Here is an 11,535-nt window from a genome sequence, read left to right as displayed (position 1 = left end):
AATGTCCCTCCTCCTCTAAGGTGAAGCTGCTCCTTGTATAGACCTATGTGTCTCTCCACAACGCCGTTGGACTGCGGGTGGTATGGCAGATGAAGATGCCATGCCACATTGTGAAGACGAGCAAATTTATCCAGAGCATTAGAGTTAAACGGAGGTCCTCCATCAGACTGAATTTCATGAGGAGGCTGCAAGGCGGCAAACACAGGAGTCAAGGCAGTAATAACAGCAGTGGCATTGCTTTTCCGTAAGGGAATAACCTGCAACTGTCTGGTCCCCAAATCAACCACAACTAGTCCTTTATTTGGCGGTTTAGACCCTGGGGCGGGCCCCAGCAGGTCCACCTGCCAAACTTTTCCTGCCGGAAACTGTGAAGAGTCAAAAGCTCCGATCTGATGCTTGGTTTTATGACACTTCTCTTTAGCACACGTTTCACAGGCCTGAGCTATCTTTTCCCAGTCCCGCCGGGCTCCATATGAGGCCGGCTCTGTAATGGTTTGGCACCAACGTTGATGACAAGCCCGTGGTCCTGGGTGACCCCAATTTTCATGAAGCCATGCGAGAAATGGATTTACTTCAGGATCAGTGGTAGATGTGACAGGCAAGGCTATGTCAGTCCGGAGTGGATCCTCCAAGAGCTTATCAATTACCTCATGCACTGGATCAGTATCTGGACGATGGGACTTAGTGTGCCTAATCAGCGGAAGGCGTACAAATCTAGTTAACATCCTCCAGATGTCTCGCCAATCATTCAAATTTTTGGAGGGAAAAGCTGTGCCCGTAAGAATTTTGTAGATATACTGCGAATCAATTGCGATGATCGGAACTGGGAGTGTATCGTTATGATACATCAAACAATGTTCCAGTACCTTCAGGAATCCTAATAATTCACATTTTTGGGATGAATTATCATCTGGGTCGGCTTGGAAAATTTCCTTATCATGACAAGCTTTACAGTAGTACCCATAGGCTCCTTCATGCCAGGAGGTTCCATCTGAGGCCATCCACGCTGGGGCTGAAGTTCCATACAGTGTAGGAACCTTTTCCTCATCTTCTGGGCTTGGACCAGGTACCGTGTCTTCCAACCTCCAACAATGCCAATTATAATGGTGGGTTAGTACTAGCGTATTCCAGGTCTTAGACTCCCCTTGAAAATGTGGGTCGATTCTTCCTGCGTCCAGCAAGGGTAACAATGTGGCACCAGGAGCGCGTAACGTCCCATGCCCCCTTGCTAACGGCTCCACCAGTTGTTCGGCTAGGAGAATCTTTCCCATAGCTCCATATCTATGTTTCGCCGCTTGAAGCGTTTTATGGGCTGTATATACCAACTCATCGCGGGGGTTATGCACGACAGCCCACACGTGATTGGTGGTGAATCCAAGGGTTATGGTTAGTGACTCACCCAGATCGATGGCATGGAGTTGTGTACCTTTAACCGTGGTTAGCAGGCGAAGCAGATTCTGCTGATCCCCTTCCGTCCAGGGTGCGGACCTTCGGGACTTGTCACGAATCTGTTGCTGTAATTTAGTGAGGAGTGCCAAATCGCTGGGTTCAACATAATCTCGATACCAATTTAAATGACCCAAAAGCTGTTGAAAATGCCTCTTAGTGACAGGGTGGAACGTTTTTAGTGGATCGATGTTAGGACCCTCATGCGAGACTCCGTGGCGGATGGAACCGGTGTATCGAGTGCCAAGGAACGTAATGTCATCTACAGGAAGTAGGCTTGACTTTTCCTCGTTGATGGTCCATCCCTCACTTTGAAGGTGAGCAACCAGTTGGTTTACTACACTGGCAACTACAGAGCTATCGCGACCCATGACGGCAATATCATCCACATAACTCCAAATTTTTAATTCTTTTTCTGGGGGAAGAGAGTGCAAGGCTTGAAAATTCTTCATGGTGTTATTCATGGCACCAGTGGCTAATGATGGACCGTTGCGATATCCTTGCGGACAAACTGTCCACCTGTACATGATGCCATCAATACACATATTCAGTATTCCCTCCGGGTCAGTTATTGGGATAGAAAAGAACATATTTTTCAGATCTAATGTGACTCCGACCCACGGACTTTGCTGGAACTGTGCTATCTCAAACATACACTGTGACAAAGTAGACGGATTAGGTTGTTGAAGTACTTGGCATCTTTTATTAACTTCTCGATAGTCCACGACCAACCGGGCTTCATTAGGCTTCCCAGGTTTCGCAACTCCCCATCCTGATGATAGGTAGGTGCTGGCTGTTACGGTCTTAATACAGCCTCGTTGCTCGAGTCACTGCAGAAGGTTAGTAAGGGACTGTTTTAGAGAATGCTTAGTTGGGATTGGCCGATATCGCCAGGTGGAAGTGTCACGAAGCGTTGGTCGATGCCAGTCCTGCTCTGGGATAATTACGGGTAATGCCTGTAGCACTTGTTCCCTGAGGTCAAGCATTTTTATCCCCGGGATTCCTAAAATGTTGATGCCCCCTAGAACAGCTTCTAGGGGATATCGGTGGTCCTGAACCCAAAACTTGACCTTCGTTGTGACAGCGACAGCATTAAGCCCTTGTACCTTGATCGTCTTGGTGGTCTTTTGATGAGGTATCGTTGAGGTGATCACATTGGTCTGAGCTCCAGTATCAAGAAGAAAGAATACCTGTTGTTGGTCATCCGGATCGGTAGGGTTGTAAACAGTGAGTTCAGCGTATGGTCGAGAATCAGTAGGATCAGGTCTGAGTTGAGGAAGGCCGCCGGCGGAGCCGACGGCCATTACTCGTTTTTTGACGGATCCTCAAAATTAAATCCCAATGCTTCAGCCATACTGGCCTGGCCTTTGTCTCCCAAAAGTCTCAATTGAGCCTTTGTTAGTCCGGAGTGAGCAAGAAGAAATCCGAACATAGTTCTTTCCTTCAGAGTTCTTTCCTTTGAGGTTCTTTCTTTTGGGGTCCTTGGAGGTGATCCCCATGGCTCTCGTCGAGGGGTATACCCTTGACACCTAGGCCTCAATGTTGCAGCCAGGTACGCTGAAGGTCGATCCCTTGTGTCACCAGAAACTTCCTCATCCTGCTTCATAAGTGCCTGTAATCGTGGGAGATGGCCTAAAAGACTTCCCACTGGTTGACCTGCCATCGGGTTCAAGAAGAGTCGGAGTGTAACAGCATTCGCTCCTCCGTATACCTCCACGCAGGCATCTATGGGTTCCAAGGGCGTTGGAATTGCCCCAGGGTCTGATAGGTGACGATGAGCCCATCTCTCTTTACGCTGGACTGCTGTTAGTCCCATTGGATTTGTTCTTGGGCTCCATGAGAGATATGACACTCCAACTATAGCCAGGAGAAGTTGTTCTGCAGTAGCCTTCTTCGGGCAACCCTCGTGCCAGGTGTGAAATTTGTGGGTTACCTGTCCTACCACAAGCGCCGGGAGCGGGATGGGCCAGTGGGCACTGTCCGTGACCACATTCAAATCAGTAGCGCGCCCTCCGCTCCACTCTGCTTGTCGTGTCAGGGCACTCGCTTCTTCCTTATCCAGAGTGTCCGATCCAAATTCCACTATCAGTCTTCCTAACCATATGGCCAAGGTTTCTTCCGGCCTTATTTTGGATTCTTTACAAAGCTCTTGTATCTCTGGTCTGGTGCGTGTATGAGAGATAGTGGTGGTACGTGTAGCACCATCTTCATCCTCAACATGCTTCGTCACAGCTATCGGGTAAGCTGCGGCAGAGAGAGGGTTAAATTCTGCATCTGGGAGTGATGAGTATATCCCTTCTCCCATTGCCCCCTCCCTGTGGTAAAGAGGCGTGATTACAGGGAATGACGCCACCTCAGGGGGTGGAGTCACCAAGGGAATCCCCGCCAGGTCTTCCATAACTCCGCCCCTCCTTTCCGGGTTCCCCTGGTAGTTCGAGCTTTTCGGCGCCATTTTCTGCTAACAGCACCATGCGGCCGGCACTGTTAACAAACGCTGCTCCGGAGCCCTTTGCTGTCTGCTCCAGCGACTCTTTACCCGCAGTATGCATCTGAGGCCCGTTACTGCACGGAACAGCACATTTATCATCTTTCCCTTTTTCCATTTAATTAGACCCCACTTCGGCTTGTGACGGCCCTTAGTTTCCAAATGTCCTGTAGCTGGACGAGGAGCTCATGGCCCCACGACTCGGGCACCAAATCCGGACAGTTGAACCAGTCCGCGGGGGTGGGTTCCCCCCACTCCTTTACGTATTGGGTGCATTGGGCGAACTCCTGAGCGGGGTCAGCTGCTCTGCCTTCCGCGCTTTTACCCCGGCTAGGGATATGGTTGATGTTTCCTCCGGGGGCCAATAGTAAACCCGGTCGCTCCACATTATGCATCCGAACTCCCCTAGGGATAGCTTTGTTCTCCATTCTTTCACCACGGCCTCTTCTCTTTTTACGGAGAAGTAACCATCAATACTTCTTTCCTCCCCTTCTACCGCCTGGTGGTAAGCGATATGCGCCCATAGATCGTTAGCGTTCTCTACGTGGAGGTTCCTGGTGCGCCAGGGGCAGCACCCAATTAAGTTCTTCTCCATCACCGTGCCCTTTAATCCCATCCTCGTCGCCATGTCTCAGCCGGGCTGAACCGACTCGAGGTGATTCAGAATTTACCTGTTCGTCAGGGCAGGCTGGTGAATGGAGAGGCTGACAAGGCTTAATGGTTGCAAAAAACTTTACTTACGTCGCGGGTGGCTGCGACGGAAATGATTCGGTCGTCTGGACAACAATGTGAGTTGCTCCAGCTGGCGAGGCCAATGCCAGTAAATTCGTCCGTAACTCAAGCCAGCGGGAAAAGGGTACGTCTGGGACTGCGTTTGGTGACGGGAAGAGGGATAGATAGGTGATCAGCCTATCGATCAGCTAGCCGCAAGTCGGATCTCTTAGAGGCACTCTGCAGCGTGCTCAAAGCTCTTCGACTTGGGTGGAAGTTGCACTAATTTTTAAACAGCCAGCAAGCCAATTACCGGCCGCCACGGGTGAATAATTTAGCACCAGCCAATTGCGGGGCACGAATTTGCATCCGAATGGTGGGAACTCTTTGCACCGTGCACTTCTGTGCTGCAAAGGGAAAATGCATCCTGCAAAGACAGCTGGCAAATTGGCGAGAACTCCCTCCTGCACACGGGTTCTTCATGCAGCAAAAACCCTCGCTGTGCAAGAGGCTCTCGTGTCAAGAAAATTCCATAGTGCCGAGGCACCAAACTCACTGGGTCATGACAGTAACAATTTGTGATCCAGATTTGGGGGCCCAGAAGGTGTGATGCCTGCCTGGAGCCTAAATTCAGGACATCACAGAGAAGCTGCCAAAGCCCATCCATCCTTTGGACCACTTCCCCTTCCTGCTTGTCCATGTAGGCACCAATGATACTGCCACGAATAACATTACCAGATTAGATGTCTTCAGGGAAATCTCAACAAATTGGAGTACTGGACCAAAAGAAATCTCATGAGGTTCAATAAGGAGCAGTGCAAAGCCCTGAGCTTAGGATAGAACCATCCCATGTACCAGTACAGGTCAGGGACTAGCTGGATAAGCAGCAGCTCTGCAGAAAAGGACCTGGGGGTTACAGTGGACAGTAAAATGAATTTGAGCCAACAGTGTGCTCTTGTTGCGAAGAAAGCTAACAGCATGCTGGGCTACTTTAGTAGGAGTGCTACCAGCAGACTGAGGGAAGTGATTATTCCCCTTTATTCAGCACTGGTGAGGCCTCATCTAAAGTACTCTGTTTAGTTTTGGGGCCCCTTCTATAGAAAAGATGTGGACAAATTAGAGAGAATCCAGCTGAGGGCAATGAAAATGATGAGGGGTTCGGGGCACATGAATTTGGAGGAAAGGCTGAGGGAATTGTGCTTATTTAGTCTGGAGAAGAGAAGATTGACAGGGGATTTAATAGCAGCCTTCAACTACCTGAAGTGGGGTTCCATAGAGGATGGAGATAAATTGTTCTCAGTAGTGGCAGATGACAGACAAGGAACAATGGTTTCAAGTTTCAGCAAGGGAAGCTTAGTTTAGAAATTAGGAAAAGCTTTCTCATGAGGAGGGTAGTAAAACACTGGAACAGGTTACCTAGAGAGGTTGTGGAATCTCCATCTTTGGAGGTTTTTAAGACCTGGTTGGACAAAGCCTTGGCTGGGATAATTTAGTTGGGGGTAGTCCTGTTTTAACCAGAAGGTTGAACTGGACAGCCTCCTGAGGTCCCCAACCCTAAATTTCTATGATTTTGTGAGTCTATGACTATGAGGTTCTTGGCAGGAGGATTAAGGAGCTTGGAGAACAAGTGGTATTCTTTTCAATCCTTCCCATAAAAGGCAGGGGTCCTTCTTTGATAATGGGAGGCTATTCTTGGGAGGAGGGCTGCTATGAAGAGATGGAATCCATCTGACAAGAATGGGGAAAAGCATGTTTGGGCATCGTCTGGCCAGGCTAATGAGGTGTGATTTAAACTAGGTTTCATGGCAGGTGATGATTGAAACACACAAGCAACAGAGGACACAGTCTAGAGGGGAATGGACTCAAAGAAGCCACTCAACTCTGGGAAAGGGCCAGAGATTGACAGGACTGCAACAAGTGGCAGAAAAGGGAAGCAAGGAGGTCCAAATGCAAAATACATCTGGCAGGGGTGTAGGTTGTAATCGTGTTGGGCTAAGGACATAGGCAGACAAGTTTCTTTGCGTAAATCTGATATCCCTTATTAGACCAACTCAAATAGTTGGAAACATTCTTCTTAGCAAGCTTTCAGATTTAAATACCTTTTGTCAGGCTAAGGAAGCATCTGCATTTGGTGTGTGCTCTTCCTGGATGGAATGAATAGTAAAGAAGCCAGAGGCTGGCATGTGAAGAGTTCATCTGGGAGTGCTGGAAGGGAGACTGTGGCTTCCGCCACTGCACATACCCTGGGAGGGCATGGGAGGTGTGTGCTCCAGATCTGCGTGCAGGGCAAGGGTAGACTGCTGCTGCTGTGGGTGGGGTCAGGGGGTTGGGTCAGGCCTGCACTCAGGGCAGGTGGTGGTGGTGCTGGAAGCAGAGCTATGGGGGGGGGGGGAAGCTGCAGCTCCCCCCAAATTCACCATAGTCCCTCCAACCCTCCTTCCCAGCGCTGCTGCCACCCACTGGCTAGAGCAGAGTATAGCGAGAGTGTAATGTGATGCAGCTGCACAAAAGGTGAATGCAGTTTTTCGATGCATCAGTAAGCATTAGGTGCAAGACACGGGAGGTGATAGTGTCTCTCTACTCGGCACTGGTTAGTACTCATCTGGAATAGTGTGTGCAGTTCTGTGCTCCACCTTTTAAAAAGGATGTGGAGAAGTTAGGACACTGAGGCAGGCAACAAAGATGGTAAAGGGCTTGTAAAGCAAGTCATACGAGGAGAGGCTGAAGGAGCTAGGCATGTTCAGCTTGTGGAAAAGGTGCTTAAGAGTCTTAAAATGAGTCTTAAAATACTTGAGGGGCTGCCATAAAGAACAGAGGAAGTACCTGTTCTCTCTTGCTGCAGAGCAGGATGTAGACTAATGGCTTGAAGTCACAGCAAAGTAATTGTAGATTGGATATCTGGAAAAACTTCTTCACAATGAGAGTAGTGAGGCAGTTAAATAGAGTGCTTAGGGAAGGCACTGGACTCTTCATCACTAGAGGTGCTCAAGAAGAGGCTGCATCCAATTCTGGGATCCTGCATCCAATTCTGGGCTCCACAATTTTAAAAGGATGTGGAGCAGCTTGAGAGAGTGCAGAGGAGAGCCATGCGCATGATCAAAGGGCAGGAGAACAGGTCTTATGATGAGAGGATGAGAGCTATGGGACTCTTTAGCCTGGAAAAGTGCAGGCTCAGGGGGGACCTGGTGACTGTCTATAAGTATATAAGGGGTGTACATAGGGATCTGGGGGAATACCTGTTCACCAGAGTGCCCCAAGGAGTGACAAGGTCAAACAGTCATAAACTCCTCCAAGATCGTTTCAGGCTGGACATAAGGAAGCACTTTTTTTTACTGTCTGAGCCCCCAAGACCTGGAACAGACTGCCGCCAAAGGTGGTGCAAGCACCTACTCTGAACTCCTTTAAGAGTCAACCGGATGGTTATCTTGCTGGGATCCTTTGACCCCAGCTGACTTCCTGCCCCTGGGCAGGGGCTGGACTCAATGATCTTCTGAGGTTCCTTCCAGCCCTAATGTCTATGAAATCTATGAGGTCTATGATAGCCACTGGTTGGGGTTTATCTAGGTGTAGCCTATGTCCTACCATGGGTATTTCCCAACCTTCAGGGTTTTGCTGGGTTTGAGGGCTTTGCCCTCCCCCACCATTTTTTTTGCTATACAGGTCAGGGTGTTTTTAAGCTTCCCTAGGGGTATTGTGTGTTGGCTACAACTAAGGCTGAGGACTGCAACTGAGGTGTGCTGATTCTTTTGCTAGGAGCAAAGCTGGAAGTTTCTAGCTAGAAGGTCTTACCCCTCCGCTCAGGGTCAGACTAATTGCCATATTTGGAGTCAGGAAGGAATTTTACCCCATGGTCAAATTGGTATGGACTGTGGGGATTTTTGCCTTCCTCCGTAGTGGTGGATGTGGGCCTCTATCCAGGACCTCTTGAGTGCACATTGACAAAACATTTTAGAAGCAGGACATTTGATGCTGTAGTTCCCTTACTTCACCTGTGGCAGATTAGGGTGTTAGGTCTATGTTGAGTCAGGGTTGAGGGTAGTCTTATATAGACTTGAGACTATAGTTGTATGGGATGGTTTGGATAGAGATGATTTTGCCACTGGGGGCAGGACTAGATGACCTCTGGAGTTCTCATCCACCCCTGTTTCTCTATGGCTCTAACCTACAATCTCTGTTACAAGGCAGTAATAGCATGAATATCTGTTCTTGTTGAGTGACTTCTTGTAATGATTTACAAAGTTATTATTCAGGACAACTCCTTACAATCATTTCTAAAATGCCTTCCCAATGATTATAGCCATTCCTTGGTTGGGAATGCTGCTGGCCACTGACTATTTTTAACATTACCTTTGAATAAAATCCACTAGAGTTGATCAAAGCAAAATGTACAGCACCATCTGCTGTAGATACATTGAAGTAATTATCTTCATATGCATACTTTATTTCTAGTCTCCACATCTGTGAAACTTAACTAGATATACATTTATCAAGAAAATAATCTAGCCATAGCATTTATCAGCCATCCTTGTGTATAGCAAGTAAGTTTGTGTTACAATGAAATATTTCTCTTAAGATTGTCAGACAAGAATGGGTATAAATGAGTATATTATAATTCTTAATCCATAACACTTCCTATATCCTTACAAGTATACACATTTTACATAAGGATATGTGACATGAGCAGGGTAATACACAGCTTCCAGGAGAATTCCAGGCTCATGTTTCAGTTATCCTTGTGCAAGCCATTGCTTAACTGGAGAAAAACTAGACAAAAATGGATTTTAGTCACTTTCATCAGTGGATATCAAATCTGAAAACACAGAAGGAGCAGATCTGTTGATCTGTGTGCTATTTTCACATTTTTTTTAAAGAGTTCAAGAAAGATGCCAAAGAAATGAGGACCATGTAAATATCATTTGCACCTTGGAACCATTATCTTTATTTATAGGTGGGCAGCATAAGGCAAAGATTATGAAATTCCCTGCCTCATAAGATTTTCCAAGGAGTTTTGAGGTGCCCAAATGTAATTAAAAGAAATTCAAGAGCATTTCAAAGTCCAAACCTAGATTTTTAAAAATGGACTCTGGACGTAGTCCCAGCCCTTGTGTCCAGAACTTAACCTGTACTTTTGCAATGACATTAAGCTGCAGGTGCAGATATATAGCACAAGCATTTGTGCCTGTCATTCACTGCAGCTTAAAAAATGTTGTTGAAAAGTTATAAGTTAAAAAAAAATGGTGGCCAGATTCTGGTTCAGTGGAAAATCAAATTCTAAGTGGCTAGGAAAAGTCCAAGCAAAGACTATACTAGTGTATGGCAGAAGTGAGAATGTGAACGGTATCTTTTGCTGCCCAGAACTTTATTCAAGCTCCTGGACATACCACCTCGTAGATAATGTTTTCTTTCAAAGTACATTACTAGTGTAGTAACAAAACAGCGTTGTGGCTAGTATCAACCTCAGAGAACAATAGAGGTCACATTGGTTTATTGTAAGAAGTATCTTCAGAATCCATTTTAGAACTTGACTAGATAAACAAAGCCAAAAATGTACAAAGCCTTTCTTTTTTCCCTGGCATAATTTCAAAATTTATGCTATGAACCAATGTAATATGCTGATTTACGAAAAAAATTAAAATTTTGCAGTTGTGATCATTTTTAGTACAAACATAAAGACTTATTTCCCTTGACAGAACAACAATAATTAAAAGAAGATATTCACAATGGTATGAATTTTGAAAAGGAAGAATAAATGACCCTGGCAGGCTTTATCATACAGATTAGAACATCGAAAGTTATAGCATCCAGACAAGAGTAAAGCCATAATTTAATGCAATACCATTCTAGATTTTAAGTAGGCAAGCCATTCCAGTGTTTATTATTCAATTCTGCCAACCTGTTAAATATGAAGAAAGTTACTGGGTGTCCAGCAAATTGAAACGTACTAGATCCTGTATTTGTTTACCATTCTGTACTGCAGAGATTACTTTACACAGGTTTGTGTTAAAATATTTAATGATAACATCTGAATTTATGATTTAGGCATGTATTCATAACATCCATTTTCACAATAAAAGCAAATTACATGAAATAATTTCTGCTTGCAAAGCAGAAAATTAATCCAATTTATAAAAGACAATAGAATAATAAAATACAGCATAAGTGTGATCCTTGCTGTATCATTACAACAAATCCTCCTGTCAGCAGGAGATTAATTAAGAATGTAATCAGGGAGAAACCACCTCTTTAAAGGAAGGCAAATTCCTAAAATTTTCTCTCACTGAGAGACTGTGGGCTTATTTCCCTTGCCTCAGCTCTCAGTTTAGAACTGTAATTTCCCAGTTTGCCCTTACACTGAACCTTCCCTGATCAGATATAATTTCTCTCGAAAAGTGGCCTGCAAAGGTTTTTCAAGGATTGTTTTTCTGCTATATTTTATTTTAGAAATAATTAAGGATGCCAATTTCCTCCATTGCTCCAGCTCTGAGTGGAAAAAATAGACCCATGTGTTCTGACAACTCCCACTGGATCACACTGAACAGCTGCTCCTCTTCCCCCAGTTTTGTCACAGGATATAATTATTCTCCCAACCCTAAAAAACAGAAGGATGTCACTTGCATGCACTAAAAATACAAAGTCTCTGCAGAAGAAGTGCTCTCAGTTTCACTCAAGGTTTGACCCATGTGGCAGGTGAAGATGCAGTTAATTTAATAACAATTTGCTCTTCTGTAGAACCTTGTATCTATGGTTCTCAGAGCTCTTTACAAATGCCAAATAAGCCTCCCAATTCTCCAATTAAATAGTTCAGTATTTAATACTATTACCAGGCTTATTTTGGAACTGAGGACATTAAAATATAGAGTACATTTTGGGAAGTCACAGGGCAGATTCATGGT

Source organism: Alligator mississippiensis, chromosome 2, assembly GCF_030867095.1.
Source record: "Alligator mississippiensis isolate rAllMis1 chromosome 2, rAllMis1, whole genome shotgun sequence".
In the NCBI taxonomy this organism is placed as follows: Eukaryota; Metazoa; Chordata; order Crocodylia; family Alligatoridae; genus Alligator; species Alligator mississippiensis.
The sequence above is the reverse complement of the archived record's forward strand: the minus strand, read 5'-3'. Positions refer to the sequence as shown.